General features: G+C 42.0%; 1 pseudogene; it reads right to left on the minus strand.

Annotated features, from left to right (window-relative positions):
• Nucleotides 1-5,684: 5,684 nt before the first annotated feature.
• LOC119273243 lies at nucleotides 5,685-25,215 on the minus strand (annotated as a pseudogene).
• Between the last annotated feature and the right edge of the window lie 749 nt (nucleotides 25,216-25,964).

Genomic DNA, 25,964 nt, shown 5'->3' on the forward strand with positions numbered 1-25,964 from the left:
AAAGTGGTGGTGGAAATAAGTCAAATCCAACCCCCAACATGATTTTTTTTGCTTTTAGCTTAATTTTGCAATGAAGCCGCTTTACCTTGCGAAAGAACTGGGCGAAAGAACGGAACATGCGGTCTTTTTTGTTATTTTTGATATACACAAAGAAATATATCCTTTGTGAAGTATACATGGTGATCTGGTTTCTTGTAGGATTCAACAAAGAGCTGCGTGCTTGTAGATGAAGGAGAAGAATATTTATTTTCTTTTGGAGAAAATGCAACCAAAGAACATCTTATAACAGAAATTTACTAAGTAAAACACAATACAATGAAAAGACAGGAAGAAACAGAATAATCACAAAAAAATTACATAACAAATCACATCATCCGTATTCTATAAAAGAACGGATAGGATTTGCTTCTGTTCTCATGGCGAATAGCATTTGCCTCCCTCTCCTTGTTTTTTTTTTCTTTTTTTCCCCGCAAAACAAAAGAGGGGGCAAAAAATTTCCCCGCAAAACAAAAGAGGGAGGCAAATCCTATTCGATACGCTTTGTGCGAAGGAATAGTTGTTCTCTAACTTGGTTCCTCGATTTTAGGAACAGTCCGGAAGGTTCCAGTCAATTTTGTCCGGCTTCGTTGTTTCCTTCACTTGGTTTTTTCTGGGTTTTTTCCGTATTTCCTTCTTTTCGTTTATTGTTTTTATTTTTTATTAACACAGGAAATTCAAAAATAGTCATGATTATATAAAAAATGTTCACAATTCCGAAAACAATGTTTGAGTTTTTCATGAAATGTTTGGAAATTTCAAAACAAATGTTCATGTTTTCAACACCAACTCACAAATTAAAATAAAATTTACGTGTTTTAAAAAATAAAAAAATAAAAAATCATGTTTCCAAAAATGTTTGCACATCTGTGTTTTAAACAAATATTCAAATTGGAAATTTTTAAAATACTGATCCACCTTTTTCGAAAAAAAATCAGTTTTTTTTTAAAATTGTCTTCAAACAATGTTTGTAAATTTGAAAAAATAATTGTGTTTTTAAAGAAGTTTAGATTTTCAAAAAGTACTCCACTTTATAAAAAATGTTTGAGTTTTCAAAAGATATTCTAAATTTTGGAAAACTGTTCGCCTGTTTTAGAAATGTTCAAAACATTTACAAAAAACAAATCACACGTTTTAACTATATTTTCCATGTTTTAAAAAATGAAATAGAAAAGTTAAAAATCTGGGACCTACACCTCTTGCGTCAGCTCGCCACAGCACCCGGAGGGCTTACAGTGCAACGTAATAGGCTGGCCCAGTCGGGGTTCCCTTATGCAAAAGGGTTGCAATTTGATGCAGTAAACTTCGTATAAGAGCTCTTATCAATAAGAATGCATATACCTTTTTTTAACACAGTACAGACGCAAACGCTTATACACAAGGGCGAAATTGGGGCTGGGGCAACTGGGGCTGTAGCCCCAGGCGTGGCCCAACTAGCACCTGTACGTCTAGAAGCAAAATTTTGAGAAATTGAGATAGATAGAAGATTAGCCCCAGGCTTCACGTACATGGGTTCAGCCCATTAGCCCAACTCAAGTCGATCCATAGATAGAAAATCAATCACGCAGTACGTCGAAGCTTCGATATAGTTCGTTGGCCAAGGAAAAAAACCTCTGCCGATTGAGAAACCCTCGCCGAGCCGCCGCCGCCCTGGTCAGTCGTCAACCACGTTTCCCCGCCGGCCGCTGCGCTGCCCGCCCGGTCCGGCGTCCTGACCACGTGCCTCTCCTTCTTCTAATCTTCTCGAAATGTTCCTAAATTACAGTGCACGCACACGCTGCCGTACAGCGGCACAGGTAATACGCCATTCCAGCAATTAATTTTTTTTTCTAAATCTGTCTCATCTAATTAATTCAGTATCTTCAACAATACTCAACTCTGTATCATCTAATTATTTTTCCTATTTCCTTTTATATCATGCAAACTCGATGAATTGGTGGTGTTAAATCATATTACTTAGTCCGTTTTATTTGAATGTCGTCAGGAGATTATGGATGCGTTTGGTTGAAGGTGTCGTATGAATGGGTTGGGACCGTTCAATTTTTTTGGGATTGAATCATTCAATTCATGTGTTTGGCTGAATATAAGTGGTGAGCTAATTATTTAGGACGGGACCACCAGTCATGCTCACATAGTCATGCATGCAAAGGGTGACCATTTGATTCGACCGATTTGGTTGGGTGGAACGTTTCAGCATCTTCATGGCATATTCTCTTTTTTTGGCTCGAACCATTCATGTGCTTTATAACCAAACATGTCTATTTTCTGAACGATCCCAACCCATTCATGACCGCCCTTGCAACCAAACGCACCCTATAAGTCCAAGATGAAGAGGACCCGTACAATTGAATCTTTTTTCCAATCAGTTGAGCGTGATGTATTTGCAAGCATTGATGATATTAATATTATACAGTGCTATAAAAAAATGAGGAAACGCAGGGGCTACTACCTTGTGGACTTTGTGTAAATGGTATAATATGTTCTTTTCTTTTTGCAAAATTTCATATGAACAATTGATTTAGTCTATGTCCAATGTCTTGATTTTAAATACTTGATTTTATGTTTGCAGATCCAGATCCTTCTACTATTGCTGGTGAAGAAACGATGGCCTTGAATTAAGAAAGTCTTCGGTAATTTGGTACCAAACCATGTTTGCAATGATGGACTTTGTTAAACTATTTGCTTTTACGGAATTTCTTCTTGTGATAGTAATGAATTTATATTTCGTTTTGAATGTGATTTTTTGCCATACTTATAACACATGTTGGTCTGCGTGGGTATTTGACGATATATTTAGTCAGTTAGTTTTAGCCTCAGGCTTTGAGAAATCTTGGCTCTGCCTCTGCTTATACATACGTGTATACACTCACTCTGTGAGCGCACACACGCACACCCTACCCCTATGAGCACCTTCGAGAGACTAAGCCGGCATATCATCTTGAGATTTACGAACTCACCATAGGTGCCTCGTCGTTGACGGGAACGTCTCCTCCCACTGAAAGCACATCGCCAGAAATTCTGAATAAATCCAGGAATAATGTGAGCACCAGGACTTGAACCTTGGTGGGCTGGGGATACCGCTGTCCCTCTAACCATCCAACGACATGTTGGTTTGCATATAACTCTCTTTTTGCAAGGTATACGGTTTCCCGAAATCACTAATTAAGGAGTACTTCTTCCAAAGGTCACTTCCATCATCATGTGCGCCAGTTGTCGTAACCTAAGTGTTTTCTCTTCTTTTCATAGGTTCGTCTATTCAAAACATTTTATCTTTTAAACCATGCTTCCAAATTCTGATCTACTTACACCGTTAGATTTCTTGCAAAGAGATCTTTGAAACAAGATCCCATTTTAATATTTTTTGATGAATTTTTGTGTGAAAAAACCAGGAAAACCTGGACGAAGAAACCCAAGCTGGAAGCACGAGGTTTTTTCCCACTTTTTTCACTTTTCAAGAGGCATAGTTGTGCCTCTCACGGAAGAAAATCTGTCCCTCCACGAGAAGCAAATCTATGCCTCTCTCGGAAGACAAAAATAAGTTTTTTTTCCTTTCCGAGAAGCATAGTTGTACCTCTCGCAAAAGTAAACATGTGCCCCCACGAGGAGCAATTCTGTGACTCTCACAGAAGCAATTTTTTTTTCCTTTTCTGAGTGCCTCTCCCGAGAGCAAATCTATGCCTCCACGAGAAGCAAATTTGTGCCTCTCACAGAAGCAAAAGAATGAAAACATGTTTTTCCCCCTTTTCGAGAGGCAAACTGTGCTTCTCGTGGAGCAAACTTGTGCCTCCACGAGAAGCAAATCCGTGCTTCTCGCAGAAGCAAAAAAAAATTGAAAAATAATTTTTGTTTTTTTCTTTCAAAACCTTGAAAAATATATACCAATATAAAAAGACCTAAAAGGGCAGATCCAACTGATCTCGGCCATCGAACTAAGTCAATCTAACGACCTAGACTGCTCCAATGGCGAGCGTTAAACGTGTTTAACGTACAATTAATATCATACCAAATATTGCACTAATCACATGATTAACACACAAATAATAGCATGTGTAATATCCACGTGCAATTAATATATTGCCTAAATATTAACGTGTGTTGCACGTGCGCATTTACTAGTTAGGGCAAAAACCAAAAATACCCCCAAAAAGTGTAAAACCCAAAAAACACGTACACAAAAAAAATACTGAGGGAGCATCCAACACGCGACACGTGGCTGCGGCTGAGAGCATGTGGCGGCGGCTGACAGCACGCCGTGTGACGCGCCCTTAATTAGCCCACCAAAGGCTCCCGCAAGGGGTATTGGTTAGTTAGTTCGTCCCTAAGTTTGGTCACGTCGAGCACCCCCTAAATGGGCTGGCACATCGCAGGAGGAGCGATGTGTCTTCTAGAGGCCGTCTTTTTTTTCATTTTGTATTACTTTTACTTATATTTATGATGTGGGAAAAAATTAAATAATTCATGAAAAAATTTCATCGTTGAAAATATGCTACTCCCTCCATCCATATATATAGGACTTAACGCGTTTTCGAGATTGTCTTTAACTATTGATAAGATTAATACTACATGAGATATATGATGTAAAAAAATTATATCATTGGAAGCTCGTTTCACGTACGAATTTGACGATATGCTTTGTGTAACTTGCATGTCATATATTATTGATCTAAGATGGGGTCAAAATTAGTCTCGAAAAATGCATTAGGCCCATTATAGATGGATAGAGGGAGTAACATGTCCGAAAAGTTCATGCCATTTATAAAAAATTCCTGTCATTACAAAAGAAAATGTATGTGACATTTAAAGAAAATCTTTAGGGGAAACTTTTAAATTCAATCTAGATTTTGGGTTTCTATGTTACGGCTTGTGGTTGGGTGGACAAATAGTTCAATTTTATAGTTAGATGTCAGATTTATTCCAATGAAGTAAACAATTGATGGTAACTTTTTTATGAATTTCAAGAAGTTTGACAGCAAGTTCTACTGTTGACCTTTGGGTGGAGGGTGTTTGGGCTTCCAAATTGAATTGAAATTAAAAAATTCTCCTAATTCAGGAAATGCATGTGATGTTCTAACAAATTAAACAGAAAAATTTGTCACAATGGCATGTTTTGTGGGCTAGGCTCAAATCGTAGCCAATGGAAGAACATGTTGAAATGTTTGATGGCTGTCAAAGGAGATTTCAAATTTGAAGTGTTTCATTTTTTAATTCAAAAAATAGCAGACATAAAAAAGTGAAACTTTAGTGTCAGTATATGTCATCCTCTAAGAACAAAGTTTACAAGGTCAACGCTCTATTACAGTACGAATAGAAAATATCAAATTTATGTGTCTAATAGGAGATCTGCCTCTCACATGAGGACTTTGTACCTGCCCAAACCCTCCCATTAGAAACACGTCCATACATCGTAAGTATGGAAATTTCATTTTTGGGGACAAACCCAAGCAATTATCCATGATCAACTAAAATATTAGAGTGTGTCCCTCAAAATTTGTATTCATGTTATGTTTTTCATATGCTCATTGCCTTGATGGGATTGATGAACTACTCACCACATTAAAAACTTGAATGTATGTGAAGTCCCAATAATTATGTAAATGTCCAACTCGAGAAGTATATTGAAAATTTATTGTAGTTTGTAGAGTACATTCTCAGACTAAATTACCTGGTCCACCATAGTACATATGCATACCATGATTATCAACTACATAGCCATCAATACTATATTTTGTTTTATCACTAGTTCCAAGAAGGTCTTTGTGTCTATTTGGAGTGACAAGCTTGTTGTGGATGTCAACAATCTGGATGTTTCTCATAAAAGCTGCTTTTCCATACCCTTCAGCGACAAAATGCCCACTACCCATTTGTGGGGAGTCTGATGAAGCTGTTGGGCCCTGAACAAAACCACCCCAGTATGAGAAAATTCATTTATATTTAATGTGAGAGAAGAGTGAACTTGGCCAATATCCAATCGGTGTCTTTTCTTCACCATACACCAGCCACCAATTCGCCGTTTTGGGGTCCTAAGGAAAATCAAAATGCATGGAAGATTACTGAACACATACAAGGACATAAAATCCTCAATGCTATTATGCTAAATATCTAGTGTGCTTGCAGTTGTTTCTGTTCCTCTGAAGATATATAGGATGCATTCTTCTCATAACATTTTCCCATACCAAGTGATGTACATCAAGACAATGCGTATGTGAATCTCCTTGAATATCAAATGGTCTCCATCATTGGAAGTGCTTATTGAATGTGTTATTTTAATGGTAAGGTGACTGGTAATTTTATTTTAGGCCATGTTCTTGATAATTTGTCAAATGATAGTATGTGCGTATTGGAACACTACAAATAAAAGAAATGTTGGCATTCCAAAATTACACAATTGATATCATATTGAGCTACCTACATTTGTTGTGTGATCAACTAATTCATGTAAGTACAAATTTCCACATGCACCCCCTGTAAATTAAATGTAGAAAACCATAAATTGCATTGAGAAAGAGAGTACCTTGAAAATGTAAATGTCTATCACATATTGTGGTCCATTGTAGACTGAAACCGGAAGTACTCTTCCTCCAAGACCAACACGGTGACTAACTTGCACAAAACCAGGACATACGTGATCGTAGCAGGGCTTGTGTAGTTTGCCATCGCGCTATTATCCAAGTTCATCCAAAGATAGAAAGAAAGTATATCAATTTATATTAATTTGTACTTGATAATATAATGTGTATGATAGTAAATATTATTAATTACCCAAACAACAAGAAACCACGCAAAGCTATCACCAGTGATGCTTGGAGCTACCGAATAACAAGCACCTACACCTTCTTCGTGACCCTTTGGTCCATTATCAATTAGTATCGTTGATTGACTAATATCCTTGCTATCTTTCTTCACCTTTGGCTCATACACATTTATTGTAGCTCATACCCCACACAAATCATCTGAATATCTAATTCCTGCCATCCACAAAAAAAATGTTCGTCAATGTGATAACTATATTAACCACATCAGTATAAGTCCAATACCATATAACAACAATGACAATAACTTAATGGTCTCAACTTGGAGTTAGAGAGACGAATGCATGTCGAACGCTTCAAGAAAGTCTTGGACTAACATGGTGAAAATATGGAATTACTACACATACAATTGAAAGAACATTGACACGAATTAGAGAAACTCAAGTCGATTCATCATATATGCGGTCCCCAAAATGGTTTAGAACGCCATCCATCGTTTTTCGAAGGTTGCGAAAGCTATGTGCAAACACATAGTCACCACAAATGTGTCTCCATAATTGTTTTTATTCTTTATTGTTTTTTCGGCAAATTCAACATGAACTTAATTGCTAATTTGCAAAATAGATTTCATTCATATATAACATGGTGGAAAATGAGTCACATCATGACTTTGTACATGTAGGATATTTGTAACTAATTAAGGGGCACTTTTCCTATTAGGGCACACTGATGTGCCATTGGCATGGGAGCAGAAGAGAGAGGAAGAAGTAGCTGAAATCCCCCTCGCAACGGCTGGGTTTGGAGTGACGCATATGGTGACTTTCCTAGATTGTTATTTTGTACGTTGTTCCACATAATAATTGTTATTATTGTGATCGGCCACATATGGCGAGTATTCTAGACATGCTCTTACTATTTATTTGAAAAAGCTATCTGATGAATTCTATATTTACTCCTTGAATTTCTACTTTTTAGGACCTTTATGTTTGTGTATGTGCATGCACAACGACGGGGCCACGATTAAAGCAAACTCTGGGACAGGTTCTTTGGCAACATGCATAGTTTGGCCCTTATAACTTCCTACAAATACCATAAAAATTCCACTTGCACACGGCATATAAAAATAAAATTACCTAATGTGGAAATTGCCACCATAGCATTAACTTTAGCAGGTCGGTGATACGTCTCCAACATATCTATAATTTTTTATTGTTCCATGCTATTATATATTCTGTTTTGGATGTTTAATGGGCTTATTTATACGCTTTTATATTATTTTTGGGACTAACCTATTAACCGGAGGCCCAACACAAATTGCCGTTTTTTTCCTATTTCAGTGTTTCGCAGAAAAAGAATATCAAACAGAGTCCAAATGGAATGAAACCTTCGAGAGTGTGATTTTTGGAACAAACGTGATCCAGAGGACTTGGAGTGGACGTCAAGCAACCAATGAGGAGGCCACGAGGTAGGGGGCGCGCCTACCCACCTGGGCGCGCCCTCCACCCTCGTGGGCCCCTCGTGGCTCCGCCGACCTACTTCTTCCTCCTATATATACCTACGTACCCTGAAAACATCGAGGAGCACCACGAAACCCTATTTCCACTGCCGCAACCTTCTGTACCCAAGAGATCCCATCTTGGGGCCTTTTCCGAAGCTTCGCCGGAGGGGGCATTGATCACGGAGGGCCTCTACATCAACTCCATGGCCCGTCCGATGATGTGTGAGTAGTTTACTTCAGACCTTCGGGTCCATAGTTATTAGCTAGATGGCTTCTTCTCTCTCTTTGGATCTCAATACAAAGTTCTCCTCGATTCTCTTGGAGATCTATTCGATGTAATCTTCTTTCCCGGTGTGTTTGTCGAGATCCGATGAATTGTGGGTTTATGATCAAGATTATCTATGAACAATATTTGAATCTTCTCTGAATTATTTTATGTATGATTGGTTATCTTTGCAAGTCTCTTCGAATTATCAGTTTGGTTTGGCCTACTAGATTGATATTTCTTGTAATGGGAGAAGTGCTTAGTTTTGGGTTCAATCTTGCAGTGCTCGATCCCAGTGACAGTAGGGGAAACGACACGTATTGTATTGTTGCCATCGAGGATAAAAAGATGGGGTTTATATCATATTGCATGAGTTTATCCCTCTACATCATGTCATCTTGCTTAAAGTGTTACTCCGTTCTTATGAACTTAATACTCTAGATGCATGCTGGATAGCGGTCGATGTGTGGAGTAATAGTAGTAGATGCAGGCAGGAGTCGGTCTACTTGTCACGGACGTGATGCCTATATACATGATCATACCTAGATATTCTCATAACTATGCTCAATTCTATCAATTGCTCGACAGTAATTTGTTCACCCACCGTAATACTTATGCTATCTTGAGAGAAGCCACTAGTGAAACCTATGGCCCCCGGATCTATTTTCCATCATACAAGTTTCCAATCTATTTTATTTTGCAATCTTTACATATTTATCTTATTATTATTATCGCTATCAGATCTCACTCTTGCAAGTGGCCGTGAAGGGATTGACAACCCATTTTATCGCGTTGGTTGCGAGGTTCTTATTTGTTTGTGTAGGTACGAGGTGACTCGCGCGTGGTCTCCTACTGGATTGATACCTTGGTTCTCAAAAACTGAGGGAAATACTTACGCTGCTTTGCTGCATCACCCTTTCCTCTTTAAGGGAAAACCAAACGCATGCTCAAGAGGTAGCAGTTGGCTAGTACAGGATGTGACACTGGAGCAGCTTTGCAGTGAAGGGGAATGACTGGTTGGCTCGCCGCAAGGGTAGTGGGTAGCTGAGAAAGCATTGGGGGTGGTGGGCCACATGGTCACCGAGTTGGGAGCTAGTTTGGGACACAATTGTCGATTGGAAGGGATTTAGGTAGCTAGCTTTGATTCTTCGTATGCCTGGGCTATGATAGGCTATTGGGCTGAACCATGGGCCCAATAAACAATGCATACATGTAATAGTAAAAATATCCAACTCCTCGGGCCTGGACCTGGGTGCATGGGGTGTGGATCCATCATTGTGTATGTATTAATACAAACACGTGCTCATGTGTGTGTGTGTATTCTAAATTTCTGTGCTATGAAATTGACTATTCCACACTCTGAAACAAATAATTCACCTTACAACCTTCATTTTGTGATTAAACATTATCATTCAAATTAAAAATACTTTGTATTGGAATTATCTTTGAGAATTTTATTTGGTTATTTTCCACAACTGTATTCAACTATATTGTACATTTTCTAGGCAAACAACAATTTCTTGTTAGTAGTACCATTACTATGATAACTAGATCATTATGACAAGCAAAAAACAAAAATGAAAACTCACCTCTAGTTGTTCATCCTTGTTAATCACTTGCTCGATAATATATGATGCTATATGTCCCATTCTATTATTACATAGAATTGGAACCATCCCTTTCGGGCATTCAACAATAGACAGATGTGCTTGTAAAACACCATTTGGGGAGGGAGATTTTATACTTTCTTAAACCGGTACCGAACTTGGTTCCATCTGTTTCATAATAAAACTTTATTACTGGCACACAATCACATATACAAAAAATTGTGTAGCTTAATCCATTTCTAATGGAGCACGCATATCATAAGTTTTATTTATTTCACTCTGACGTCCATTGTTTAAAGAAATATACTTAAATAATAGATAAAAATTATGATTTGAATCTAAAGGGAGTAAAAAAAACTATGCTATGAAATTCATGTATATGTGGCAACATTCATTGTGTCTTCAGTCATGAATCGACGTCCATTTTAGCCACATAATGTTTGAAACTCATGTCTTGATGAATGTAATTTACCTGAATTTTGTGATATTTCAATAATGGGTGATCCAAAGTCGGTTGGACACTCACATCGATGCAATCATATATATCTCCACCTTCCATCTAGTTTTATGTCCATCTCCTTGTTAGCCACTGAAAACCGATGCTATATATATAATATGGTGTGGAATAGTTCTTACCATGATGGTTTTATTAACTTTTCGATGGGCAAGGATCTCTTTGTTGGTTCCCTTTGCATTGTAGCTATATTTATTCCTCTGGTTATTAGAACAAGATATGAGAGTAGAAAGAGCGCTCTAATAGCTTGCCTTTCTTCCATTTTGGAAACCTTGAATGGTCAATTTTCATACTGCATATCAACTATATTTATAGGCTTTCTGGCATATCAATAGTTTAATGGTTGTCATTCATTGAATTAATGCCCCAAAGATCAGATTTTTTATATGTATGTACAACCATATATTAATGTCAAAGTGTAAAGTTATGTATCTCAGTATATCATTCACATTTATTTCATAAATCTTAGATTGTTAATGCCATACAGACAATATGAAGTATTTAATGCAGAGAAATATCCATAACTATCCATTGTATTTAATTCGGATATGAAAATGTGATCCTTCTAGCTCTCTCAGGCCCTCAACACTTCTTTTTATGCAATCAAGCATGACGTAGGGATGGCAAACTAGCGAGTTTGGAGGATATATGGCCATATATCCATGAGCCTATTGATTACCCACCCGTGAAAGTATCCATGGGCCACAGATGACGTCCGCACCTGCACCACTAGATATCCAGATGTACATGGATAATCATATCCATGTAAAACCAATAACAACTGTACATGTAACAAACAATGATGGTAATAAAAAGGTCACGTAGCATCATAGACTATAGAAATTAACACCTTTGCACAGCAACACAACTACTAATGTCAGACCAAAATACGATTAATATACATAATGGTCGACACGGAGTTATCACATGTTATATGACCCATGTCAATTTGTGTCTCACTATTCAGATTGTCATCCATCGGGTATCCGTGGATGAAGATATGAATCCATGACCAACCCATATTTCAATATTTTGATATTTTATTTTATTTTTACTCTTCTGCTTGGGTTTATGTTTTTTTATTTTTCACTTTTATTAGAGAGGCTTATCTTTGGCAAAGATGGTTTGGCAGAAAGCACAGTTATGTATGTTGGGAATAATGATGTGGGTCCTAAATCAAATAATTACCTGTAGGCCATACTTATTGGGCTAGGTGTTTTTGATAATTTTTCCTCCTGTTGCAACTACGAGCATGTTTGCTATAATACCAAAACGAGGGAGTATAACATAAGATTCGATGTCCACTCATTTCATCACTAATTAATGCACGGATTATATAAATTTATTCTAGACCTTAGGTGCGTGTATTGATGGGCCGGACATTCAGTGACATGGACATGCGCGTATTTTGGTGGATGGGGCAATTAAGGCTTTCTTCATAGTGAAGCACACAACTATGCTTGCACATACAATTTTCACTAAATTTGAATACATATCAAATTTCACTCCCGTTGCAACGCACGGGCATATGTGCTAGTCTTTTTAAAAGATCCAATTATGATGAACCAATTTCTAGTGAGTTGAGTGCACTAGCTTATCTTTATGAATTTTTTCTTGAAGTTCGTGAATCTAAAAACTATAATGAAGTGTTCGAAGAACAAATGTATAAAGTGATTCATGATAGCCCCTTGAATGAAAAGCATGATTGCAATAATGTTATTATAAATTCTATTAATGTAAATTGTGTTAATAATATGCAAACTACAAGCTTGGGGATGATAATTTTGTCATGTCCACTACTTATTGCAATGATCGTGATCGGGGTGATAATGCTTCTTATGATCTTGATAATTTATTTAATCCTCATGATGAATATGATATTGATCATAATTTTTGCAATAATATTGAAAGTGGGTTTAGAAGAGTGTCAACTTTAGGAAGGGAGATTCCCACATACTCGGAGAGTATTCAATCTAATGAAAAGTTTGACAAAAGTGTGTTTGGAGAGGTCATGACTTTAGTTGATGTTAATCCCACTATCTTGGAAGAGTATGAGACTTTTATGCATGTAGATCATGAAGTGAAAATTTTATATGATAGCTATATTGTTGAATTTGATTATGGTCCCACATTTAATATTATGAGAGAGGAAAATATGGCTGTAGAAATTTTCGTGTTACTAAATTACATCTCTTCATGTTGAGATCATTGTTGTTTCTTTCTCCTTCCTTGCATATGCTAGGTTCTTTTTGTGTTGATAATTTGTTCACTTATAAAATGCCTATGCATAGGAAATATATTAGACTTAAATGTGCTAGGCACATGATTTATGATGCTCTCTTTATGTTTCAATTATTATCTTTCTTGTGAGCATCATTAACATTTCAAGCCTATCTTAATGGCTATAATGAAAGATCTTGTTGGGACACAACTGACTAGTTATTTTTTCTGTTGTTTTGTGTTCACTAAGTTGTGTTACTGTTATGATTGTGTTTTTATGTTTTAGTTAGTGTTTGTACCAAATAAATCCTTTAGGGTTATGTTGGATGATAGTTGACTTGATTCTGTGAGGAAACATTATGCCAAGTTCTGACATTTTGTAACTCCATGATAACCCAGAAGTATAGGGGATCGCAACAGTTTTCGAGGGTAGAGTATTCAACCCAAATTTATTGGTTCGACACAAGGGGAGCCAAAGAATATTCACAAGTATTAGCAGTTGAGTTATCAATTCAACCACACCTGAAAAACTTAATATCTGCAGGAAATTATTTAGTAGCAAAGTAGTATGATAGTGATAGTAACAGTGGCAATAGTAACAGTAACCGTTTGGTAGTAATTGTAACAGCAACATCGAAAGTAACTTACCAAGATCAATATGTGAAAAACTCGTAGGCATTGGATCAGTGATGGATAATTACTTCAGATGGCATTCATCATGCAACAGCTATAACCTATGGCGACACAACACTAGCTCCAATTCATCAATGTAACTAGTGGGTGCACCCGCGCATTCGTGCGGCTAGAAGTGGATATATCTTTCTAAATTTATAGTTTTTAACATTTAATGTTGGAACTTTGTATTGTTGTGTATTAAGAACTTCCTTATTCATTTGTGTAGCATCTTCCAGTCATATTTATTTATTAGAACTTTCAGTGTAATTAATTCGATTTGAATATTTAATGTCAGTAACTTCATATTATTTTGTATTAAGAAACTTTGTATACATTTTTGTAGCTTTATATGATCATATTTATTTTTGATTTTCTACATCTATTATTCATTTTACCAAATCTTATACCAGATAGACCCACGGCTCTAACTTTCAAGAGAAACATTAAAAAATTCTCAATTATTTGTCACTCATTCCTCACAAGTGTGAACCGGATTAAATAACATGATGTTTCTGAAGCTTTGTGTAGCCCACATTTTTCTTATGGGTATGTCCAGCCCACTTACGACTTTGTTGGAAAGTCAAAAAAATATGTTTGACTGTATTTATATAGTAATACACCAACAATTATGGCATCAAATTAGTAGCATTAGATTCATGATAAAATATATTTTTATTATATACCTATTTGGTTTCACAAGCATTGATATATTTTTGCACAAAGTCGGTTAAATTTTGAGATAGTTTGACCCTCCAATAAAGTTGAATGTACACTCTTTTAAGGACGAAGGGCGTACTTGTTGGGGATATTACTATCAGTCATGACCCGCCCAGGAGGGGCCGGGTCAGCCCCAATGGCGGGTTACGCAAGAAGCCCAGTAAACATTCAAGACGATAGTTTATTAAACCTTATAGAAGGCCCAAGGGCCTGGAGGCGGCTTAAGGCCTGATATTGTAAACCGTCGTATGTAAGGAAAGACTTGTAAAGAAAGGCATGTAAAGGAAGCCACCAAGCCGGACACGATTATGAGCCGGCCGGGACTCTGTAGGCCACCAGGCGTCAACCCATGTATATAAGGGGACGACCCGATGGCGGCTTAGGGCAAGAAACAACAAATCGATAACCAAGCTGGCGAGTTGAGCCTCTTGGTGATCGAAACCCCAGCAATACCAACCCCAACTAGACGTAGGCTTTTACTTTCATCGTAAGGGGCCGAACTAGTATAAAACCCTCTCGTGTCCTTTGTCCCGATTAACCCCTTTAAGCTTCCTAGTGCGATCTGCCGTGACAATTCCACGACAGTAGGCGCCCACCATGGGGCCAGCGCACGGTGGATTTGAGTTATTGAAGGGCAACTTTGAAGGGCTCAAGGGGTACGCTGTGGGTCGGATGACCAAGAGTCATCGCGGCAAGCTCTACATCGACGAGGAAGGCTGGGGCCCCGAGACTGGCTCAATTGAGTACGGATATCAGGTCCCCTTCGGCGGAATTCACGTCTTCATCGGCCAGATCGGCGAGTCAGGTCCTGAGCCGGATGTCCACACCGGCCTCATCGAAACGGCTCGGCGCGCGAGGACCGCCTGTGTTCAATCTGTCGTGAAGCATGCCTTCGTAGGCTGCGTCCACGGCGGTGAATACTCTGAAGGATCGGTGGAGGGCGGTGAGACGGCCGTCTATTCTAACACTGCATCATCAACGGGCGAGACGGACTCTTTGTACCAGCTGCAGGATGGCATGCTTGGGGGTTGTTCCGATGGCAGTAGTATTCTGGACCCGCTTGAGCCGCCGAATTGGGCCGAAGTCTTCATGGCAGGGACACAGCCCGGGCAGAACTCTACACCAGCGGCGGCAACAGCTACCGGGGCGGCTGCAGTAGGGTCAGGAGACCCCGCGCGCCCCCCGACTCAGATCTTGATGGACCTCATGGATAAACTGACGACTCTGTTGACTGCCGTGGTAGAGCGGGCGGATAAAGTCCAGCATGATGCAGAGGTGGCACGCGTACGTGAAGAGATGATGCAAGCTAAGGAAAATCTAGCCACAGAGGAAGTCAGGATGGCAGCAGAGCAGGCGGCTTTGGACGTTCATGCTCAACAGCTTCAAGCGGAGACCTTCCGGCTCTCGGTGGATCTGAACGCGTCGAACGAGGTCATGAGGAGGAGGCATCAGAAAACCCAATCACGTCTGCCTCTGACGCTCGATCCTAGGAAGCTTTTTCACACACCCGGAGCCGGGGGAAGTAACCCGCCGGAGGCACCCCGGATTACAACACCCGGCGCACCGGTCCAGCCGCGTGCCATGGATCCACCTCGTATAATTACCGCTCCGCCTCATTACGTCCCAATGCCGCCGGGTCACTTCTCCAACCCTTTGGAAAACCTCATCGTAACATCGGCTCATCTGGCGGCTCTTCTGATGGAAGGTGACTCACCCGCGACAGTTGAAACACGGAGGGTAAGAGAACTTCTTCAAACAGCTCTGGCGCAGCAGGATGGATACTCCTACAGTCGAGACAGGATCCATTCAACTCCTCGCCCAAGCCAGAGCCCGAGTTACAGTAGGCATATGGAATCCACAGATATGTCAAGCAATGCTCAACGCCACAACTGGCCATACAGGCATGAGCCGGTGCGGGCTGGAGCCCTTAACTTGGCGGATCAGGAGAGGATTCAACAAGAGGCGGAACGAGCAGTTCAAATGGTAGCAGATCAGGCGGCTCATCAAACTTTTCCGGCTTATCCAGCAACCTCGGTCGAGGCAGGAGTGGCCACAAGAACCGCAGGCGTTCCTTGCTTGGTGCCGGCCATACGTAATGAGCGTTTGCCAAAGGATTTTAAGGGGCCTCGTAAGGTGCCTAATTACACAGCTGACTTACAGCCCGGGGCCTGGATTGAGAGTTATGAGATGGCTATGGAGTTATTGGAGGTCAGCGATGCAGCAATGGCCAAGTATTTCACTATGATGTTAGATGGAACAGCTCGTACTTGGTTGAAGGGATTTCCACCCAATTCTATCAGCTCATGGGCGAAGTTGAAGGCCCGGTTCATCCAGAACTTTAAAGACACATGTAAGCAGCCTATGTCAATTGTGGACCTGACCAATTGCAAGCAAGAGGATGGTGAATCCACAACCCATTGGGTGCGCGGGTCAAGGAGATAATACATTCATCTGATAAGATGGATGCCGGTTCAGCAGTCTTAATGTTGGAGAAAAATTGTCGTTTCGAACCTCTGAAGCAGAAGCTGGGGCGGCTCAAGCATGAATGTAATGGCATGGGAACGTTGATGGCGGCTCTCATCAAGTATGCTGATTCTGATACTACCAAGGACCCAGTGTCTGACGAAGAAAAGGCAATGAAGGGAAAGAAGAATGGCAATGGCAAGGGTCACCAGCATAACCCGGCGAATCAAGGAGGTAATAAACGTAAGGCTGGTGAGTTTGTTGCTAACACCAATGCACAGGGTGGAAATCAATGGCACAAGGGCAGACAACCCGCTCGGTCGGGCGGGTCAGGTCCCACCCTTGAGCAATTATTGAATGAGCCTTGTCCAAAGCACGACACCCAGGAGAAGCCAGCCACCCACCTACGGAAAGATTGTACGATCATGAAGGCATTTAAAAATTCAAACGCATTTGATGGAGGTCACGGCCCAGGTGGTGGCTCAGGAGGAGGCGGTTTCCAAGGATCGGGCGCCGGCTTAGGTGGAGGAGGATTCCACGGTCAGGGCCATCTTGGTAACCAAGGAGGGTATAATCCGCAACCCAGCCAAGGTAATCAGCAGCAGTAGTCCGGATACCAGAGCATCCCGAAGCAGCTGAATAGTGGGCAATACCATGTATTCACCACTAGCTTATGTAAGAGAGACCAGAAGCTTCACAAGAGGGCCGTCAATGCCATTGAGCCATCGGTTCCACGTTACTTATGTTGGTCAGAGCAGCCTATTGTGTGGAGCAGAGAGGATCATCCACCCCGGGTCGATAATCCGGGTCACTTGGCTTTGGTGGTGGCGCCTCAGGTTGGTGGATACAAATTCACTAAGGTACTCATGGATGGAGGCAGTAGCATCAACATCCTCTACTATGAGACGTTCCGTCGGATGGGATTGACTGATAAGAGTCTTAAACAATCCAACACTATTTTTCATGGTGTGGTTCCTGGAAGTCGGCATACCCAGTGGGCAAGATTGAACTAGAAGTAGCCTTTGGGGATGAGTATCACTCCAGAGCAGAAAAATTAACCTTTGAGGTGGTTAAGATCAAAAGCCTGTATCATGCTCTGTTTGGACGGCCGGCTTATGCCAAATTCATGGCTCGGTCGTGTTATGTGTATTTGCATCTTAAGATGCCGGGTTATAAGGGCACCATTACAGTACACAGGAGCCGGAAAATAGCTTTGGAGTGTGAAGAAGGTGATGTTGCCTATGCTGAATCTGTCTGTGCAACAGAGGAGTTAAAATTTTACAAAGATCATGTTGACCCAGCAGACATGACGTCACTAAAGAAACCAACAACAGAGCATGAGCCGGTATTGAAGTTCGAACCAGCTGATGATACCAAGATGGTTGACTTTGTGCCTGGCGACTCATCCAAGCAGTTCATCATCAGTGCTAACTTGGATCCAAAATAGGAAAGCGCACTCATCGAGTTCATCCGTGAGAACCGGGACATCTTCGCATGGAAACCTTCAGACATGCCGGGTGTCTCGAGGGAACTCGCTAAGCACACTCTCAACATTGATCCAAAGTTTAAACCTGTCAGACAATTTCTCCGACGGTTCAATGAAGAAAGGCGCAAGGCCATTGGAGAAGAGGTGGCCCGGCTTTTGGCAGCTGGGTTCATTGTAGAAGTCTTTCACCTAGAGTGGTTAGCCAACCCGGTGCTTGTACTAAAAAAGAATGGCACCTGGCGTATGTGTGTGGATTACACCGATCTGAACAAGGCTTGTCCGGCTGATCCTTTTTCCCTCCCCCGTATTGATCAGATCATTGATGCTACGGCGGGTTGCGCATGTTTGAGTTTTTTGGATGCTTATTCTGGTTATCATCATATCAAGATGGCAGTCAAAGATCGGGAGAAGACGGCTTTTATCACTCCTTTTGGAGCTTTCTGGTATGTGTCTATGCCTTTTGGGCTGAAGAGTGCCCAGGCGACTTACCAATGGTGTGTGTAGAATTGTCTTCACGATCAAATTGGACGTAATGTTCATGCTTATGTGGATGATATAGTGGTAAAATCCAGGAAGGAGGAAACCTTGGTCGCAGATCTGAAAGAGACTTTCGATAATCTCCGGGTCTACAAAATGATGCTTAACCCGGCCAAGTGTGTTTTTGGAGTCCCAGCCGGCAAGCTCTTGGGTTTTTTGGTGTCTAACCGAGGTATTGAGGCTAACCCGGAGAAAATCAAGGCAATTATATCCCTGGCCAAACCAACATGCATCAATGACGTTCAACGACTGGCGGGTCATGTCACTACTTTGAGCCAGTTCATAAGCCGGTTAGGGGAGAAGGCAGTGCCTCTGTATCAGATGATGAAGAAAACAAAGAATTTTGTTTGGAGCGATGCTACAAACTCTGCTTTTGAAGATCTGAAGACACAGCTTGCTGAGCCGCCGGTCCTGGCTGCTCCAGTTGAGAAAGAGCCGCTGCTATTATACGTGGCCGCCAACTCACGAGCTGTTAGTGTGGCTATTGTGGTGGAGCGCAAGGAGGCTGGCAAGGAGCATCCGGTTCAACGGACGGTTTACTACGTCAGTGAGGTGCTAATTGAATCCAAGCAACGATATCCACATTGGCAGAAGCTCGTATATGAGGTGTTCATGGCAAGCCGAAAGCTTAAGCATTATTTTCACGGACATGCAATCACCGTGGTTAGCTATGCTCCTTTGGGAGACATCATTCAAAACAGGGAAGCCACTGGACGAGTCGCCAAGTGGGCGATTGAGCTTGGGTCTCATGGGTTGAAGTATGTGCCACGTACCGCGATCAAATCTCAAGCACTAGTTGACTTCATTAATGACTGGACAGAGATGCAGATGCCAGAAGAAAAACCAGACAACACATATTGGACTATTCATTTTGATGGGTCCAGACAGTTGGAAGGCTCGGGGGCTGGAGTTGTTTTAACCTCTCCTCGAGGTGACAAATTTTGTTATGTGTTACGGTTGATGTTTCCTTGCACTAACAACGCAGCAGAGTATGAAGCTTTGCTCCATGGTCTTCGAGTGGCAAAAGAGATGAGTTTGAGCTGGGTCAGATGTCTTGGCGACTTAGATCTAGTGGCTCAACAGGTATCAGGCAAATGGGATTCCAAGGACCCTCTCATGGCGGCTTATCGCCGGGAGGTTGATGCTGTTGCAGGGCATTTTAAAGGTTATCAGGTGGAGCACATTGACAGTCGAAAGAACGAAGCAGCTGATGCTTTACGACGGTTGGGGTCTCAGCATAAGCCGGTACCACCTAACACCTTTTTGGATGTTTTGCATAACCCGTCTGTCAAGTTGCCCACAGATGAAGATTTAGCTGTTCCTGACCCGGAGGCGCAGTTGGTGGCGGCTCTTCATGTCATCCCAGATTGGACAGTGCCGTTCTTGGCTTACATGACCCGGGGAGAGTTGCTAGCGGATGAGACCCTGGCTCGACAGATAACCCGGTGGTCTAAGTCAATGACGATTTCGGATGGAGAATTATACCATCGCAACATCTCCGGAGCGTTTCAGCGGTGTGTTTCCCACGAAGTAGGTCAAGAAATACTTCGTGAGATCCATGAAGGCGATTGTGGTCATCACGTCGGGTCAAAATCTCTGGTGTCCAAGGCTTTTCGTCACGGTTTTTACTGTTTGACGGCTCACGCTGATGCAGAGGATCTGGTCAGCAGATGTGATGGATGTCAAAAGTTTGCACGACGAGCGCATGTGCCGGCTCAAGAGCTCCGGATGATTCCAATCACTTGGCCATTTGCGGTCTGGGGGCTTGACATGGTGGGACCTTTCAAAAGGTCTAAGGATAAAAAGACACATCTCTTAGTGGCAGTTGATAAATTCACTAAGTGGGTTGAGGCGGAGCCAGTGAGTAAGTGTGACGCGGCCACGACGGTTCAGTTCATGAAAAAGGTGATCTTCCGTTTTGGTTTTCCACACAGCATTATCACTGACAATGGCACTAATATGTCCCAAGGGGCTATGGAGGAGTTTTGTCAACGTGAGCACATCCGGCTTGATGTTTCTTCTGTAGCTCATCCTCAATCCAATGGTCAAGCTGAGAGAGCAAATCAGGAAATTTTAAAAGGTCTGAAACCCCGGCTTATGGTTCCCTTACAGCGAACGCCGGGTTGTTGGGTGGAGGAATTACCCTCGGTGTTGTGGAGTATCAACACCACACCTAACAGGTCTACAGGTTACACACCTTTCTTCATGGTGTATGGAGCAGAAGCAGTGTTGCCTAGTGACATCCGTCATGACTCGCCCCGTGTGGTGGCTTATGTTGAAGCTAATAATGAACAAGCCAGACAGGATGCACTTGACTTGTTGGATGTAGAAAGAGACTTAGCAGCGGCTCGGTCAGCAATTTATCAACAGGACCTGCGCCATTATCATAGCCGCTGGGTCAAATCCAGGACTTTTCAGGAAGGCGACCTGGTGCTCTGGCTCATCCAGGATCTGTCAGATGTGCGCAAGCTATCCCTACCTTGGGAAGGACCCTTTGTGGTCAGCAAGAACTTAAACAACGGGTCGTATTACCTAATTGACGTTCGAGAACACAAAGATTCACGTAAGTCGGAGGAGGAGACCCGCCGGCCGTGGAACATTGCTCAACTTCGGCCATACTACACCTGAGCTACCGGCTCTCATCATGTACATACTTTAACATTGTATATACCATGATAAGTAATAAAGTAAGACCATCGGTCTCTTTTCTTTTCAAGGATTATGCATCTTTGTTATTTCTTATTTTCAAATGACTATTAAGGAGCTGATCATATTTAAATCAAGTCTCACCTTTTTTGGTCTGGCTTATGATCGTATTCGAATCTAGCTGCAATTATCATGGTCACTTGGGGGCTTCCTATTCAAACATATGTCATATTTGAACCAAATAGAACATAGCTGTCGTAACCCTCTTGATCGGCTCAAGGCCAAACTCACTAGGGGGCTTTTTGATCGTATATGAATCATCGCTTAACCCCTTTTGTGTCCGACTTGGATCGTATTCGAATCAGGGTCGTTAAAAACCTCTCAAGGTCATTTGGGGGCTTCCTGTTCAAACATAGGTCGTATTCGAACCAAAGAGAACATAGTTGTCGGTACCCTCTTGATCGGCGCAACGCCACAGCCACTGGGGGCTATATAGTCGTATTCGAACCTTAGCTTAACCCTTTTGGTCCGGTTTACTGGTCGTATTCGAATCAGAAGCCACCAACCTTTAAATATAAGGTTAAATCATACTTGTTAACTGTTATTTGCCTTTGAGTTTCTTGTTGCAAATAATTAGCATGATCTTCTTCGCCGGCTTGTCTATTTGACAACAAGGCTACCAAGGTATGATGATCATTAAAGTATTCAAAGGTATTGATTTCTCAAAAAGATTCAGTTATCAACTTCATTACCCGGGTTACTCAAGCCGGTGGTCTAAGGATCAAAGGTACAAGTATGGCTATTATTTATATATAATTGCCTGCTGCATTAATTAAAGAGTTAGTTTCAGCCCTTGTCCTTTATTTATATATGTTTTCTGTTTTCTATTATGATAAACATATTGGATATAAGCCGGGTGTTTTAACCCATTCGGTTCTAAGCCGCCAAGCCAGTCTTTTCTCCTGTATCTACAGGGAACAGAGTTAAAGTATTGCAGAAACAATCATCAAATATAATGCATATATTGCCATCAGGAAACACGGAGTCACATACAATGTTTTATGCACGATGGCATAAGCAAGGCATTCAGTGTTTTCACAGCTAAACTATTACACGACTTTTTATAAGCCAATGAAGATGGTTATTATTCCTCCCTCGCCGGTTCACCGCCCTCTGTTGGCTGGAAGTTGGGTTTTGACCAGTCAAAACCATTCACGGCGACGAATTCTTCTTCATCGTCGATTAGGCCTGCCAGGTCAACTTCCGGGGCAAATGTATTTTCTCTTACAGGCAGGATCAAATCTGTCACCTTGTACGAGGGAGTCGCCATCTTCTTATTTTCAGCATCAAAACCCGGCTGATATTTGTCAATGTTGGTATCATCTCCAAGGGTAGTTGCCTGAGGCCGGACTCCCCGCACGCAAGCCATGAAGTCATCCTGCTCAAAGGGAGATCCGTCTTCCTTCATGGTGGGATAGCCTCTTGCCACGTCCGCCGGGTCTAGGTCTGGCACCCAAGCCTTGGAGCGGCTCAGGGTAGTCAAAGCCCCGGCTCGCGCACAGGAGCACTTCACTTCTTGAAATATGGCAGGTAGGATTGATAGTTTCTTCAAAACGTTGCTGAGCCAGTTGGGTCCTTGATTGACAGGAGATATGGCGGCAAGTGCCCGTTGTGCGCCAATATACAGTTGTTCTACTAAAGTGTACACTGCCTTCAGTTTAATCAAAGGATCTTGGCTCAGGTTCTTGCTTCGTGGGCCTGCGCATGTTTTAAAAACAAAGTCAGCTGGCGGCTTATAATCCGGATTAGCAAAAAGTACATAAGATTAAAAACGGACAGCTTACCAAAGATGGCGGCCACCATTTGAGACACCCGGCCCTTTAAGCCGTTCAGCTCTGTTGACACCTCTTCAAGGGCTGCTTCGGCTCTCTCAGCGCGTTGTGTTAGAAGCATTTTTTCCTCTGCCCAGGTCTTCTTCTTGGCAGCCAAACTGATCTTTAAGTTTTCCGTCTCAGAGAGACTTACTTGCAGTTTGGAGTTAGCAGACTTGATTTCTATTTCCTGACCTGCTAGCCGGGTCTTCGCATCAATCAATTGCGAGTTCAGTTCAGATAAAGCATTCTGCAAAAAGAGCATACTCAGATGAGTCAAGATTTCGCTTAAAGTTCAACAATCAAGATTCAAGTCTCAAGTACTTTACAAAAAACCACTTGACACTTGGGGGCTAATGTATGCAATTCAGCAAGTTTCTCAATGTTAAGCCGGAATATTAAGTTCTTTGAATACGGTACAAAACAATTTAAGGTACCGGCTCATTTATGATTAAAAAGAACCGGCCCTTGGGGACTACAGGTGAAGTTTTGTTTTATTTTATTGAATTCAAGAAAATCAAAGGTAAAGGTCTTGGCCTATATGCTAAAGTCTACAGATCATTCCGGTTATCTCATAATCTGAAGACTTGGGGGCTGAAGGAATATAGATAAGCCGGAAGAACATACCTCGTATTTCAACTGCAACTGTTTGACCATTTCGATCTCAGAGTCGCGACTGGAGTGCACATGGCTGAGATAGCCGGATAAAATATCGTTGGCATTTAGATGGTCGTAATTAGCAACGTCAAAGCGAACTTTCTGTCTCTCCAATGCTTCTTGTTTCGCAGTACACCGAGCCAGCATGGTTGGATTCCCTGGTTCAATAAAGCGGCTCCCGGTTATCTGAACGTCTTGTGCATACGGTGATGGCAGGTTGGCTGAGCTTGATGGTCCAGTAGCAGAAGGGTTCACAGTGGTCTCATCAAACGACGGCTCAGGAGGATTTGCTTCTGCATCAACAGGCGGGTCTTCTGGAGCGTCGGTTAATGGAGAAGATGGCCTGGCCGGGTCAGATGCAAGCACCGGCGGGTCTTCCACCGGTTTAGCTGCCTTTGCCTTCTTGGATTTAGCTTGGCCACTAAGAGAAATGTTGCAGGATTGTCAGTATAAAGATACAATTTGAACAACTCGGAAAAAGGAGGATTTTTCATTACCCAGGGGCAGTCTTGAAGGCCAGAAATTGCGTCTGCAATGAGTCGCCAGAAGAGTGAGACACCTCCTGAAAAGATAAAACAAAGTTAAAGTAAGGCAGGGGAAAGGATCCATTAAACAGAGTTAAAGACAGAAAGAAATAAACCTCGTTCGGGCGCTTCTGAGGAGTCTGTTGAAGAACAACAGCCGGCTCATCTTCGGTCCGAGCCTGACGGCGGCTTTCATGTTGCTGTTTTTTCAAACGAAAGTTGGGATCCAAGTGAGCTAACGGGTTAGAAAACCTTACTTTACGGATCACTCATAGAATTTTTTGTCTTGGCAAAGGCTCTGAGTCGGAGGAAATGATAGTTACCTCTACTTACGCGGCCTGACTGGCCCCGGTGTCATCCTGGTAATGATCAGTGTTAATAAGATTGTTAAAAAATTGGCCAAGGGAATCAAGGGCTACCTCCGATCAGATGTATCATCAAGCTTCATCCAATCTTCAACAGTGTTCTTCTTTTTTTTTTGATCTCCGGGTCGTTTTCTTAGCGTTTATGGCGGCGGCTTTCGCTTTCTTGACAACCTCGTGGTCATACTTAACTTTCCAGAAGTCAGAATTGGCATGCGGACAGGTAAAGATGAAAAGTCAGGCAAGTATTAAACAATACGGCTGGGAAAAATACAAAGGAGAGAGTTCAGAATATTCTTACTTCTGGCACCGGTTTAAGCTTGCAGAAGGGGTTTAACCCAACAATGCTGCAATCTTCGTATTTCCCGTTCACCAAAAGGGTCGACATTGATACAATATCTTCTTCTGTCAACTGAACGGGGCTGTGATGAAGAGAGTCATCCGGGCCTCCACCATACTCATACATCAGCTTTGACCGGCGGCTTAAAGGGATGACCCGCCATGAGATCCAGCAGCGGGTCAGATCAACTCCAGTTAACCCGTTCCCCAACAGAGCATTGATCCTTTTGATGGATGGTATCAGCCTCTTGCGTTCAGCGACAGTAAGCTTATCAAGAAGCGCGAACTTGGAGTCAAGACGATCGGGGCGATAACCCGGCAGTGGCTTCTCGTTTGCTGGTGAGGTGTCCTGGCAGTAGAACCAAGTCTGGTTCCAGTCCTTTGGCTGACTTGGTAAGACAATGAGGGGGAAGACGGCACCCTGCCGGCGCTGAATTGATATGCCTCCAAGCTCTAAGCTAAGGTCGTTGGTGCACTCGTTCTGCCGGTTCAGATAAAAGTATTCTCTAAACAACTCCACGGTCGGCTCTTGTTGAATATATACTTCACAGAGTACTTGGAAGTTACAGATGTTAGATATGGAATTAGGCCCGATATCATGAGGGTGGAGCTTGAAAAAATGGAGGACCTCTCTGAAGAACTTTGAGCCGGGCGGTGAGAAGCAACGGTTCATGTGGTCAGTGAAAACGATCACTTCGCCGTCTCTTGGATTGGCCGTTCTTCTTCCGAGTCAGGGGCACGGTAAGACATGACGGTTTTCGCTAGCAGAAATCCTATGGTGAAGAACCCTTTCAAACG

The sequence above is a fragment of the Triticum dicoccoides genome, chromosome 3A (assembly GCF_002162155.2).
Source record: "Triticum dicoccoides isolate Atlit2015 ecotype Zavitan chromosome 3A, WEW_v2.0, whole genome shotgun sequence".
NCBI classification, from domain to species: Eukaryota; Viridiplantae; Streptophyta; class Magnoliopsida; order Poales; family Poaceae; genus Triticum; species Triticum dicoccoides.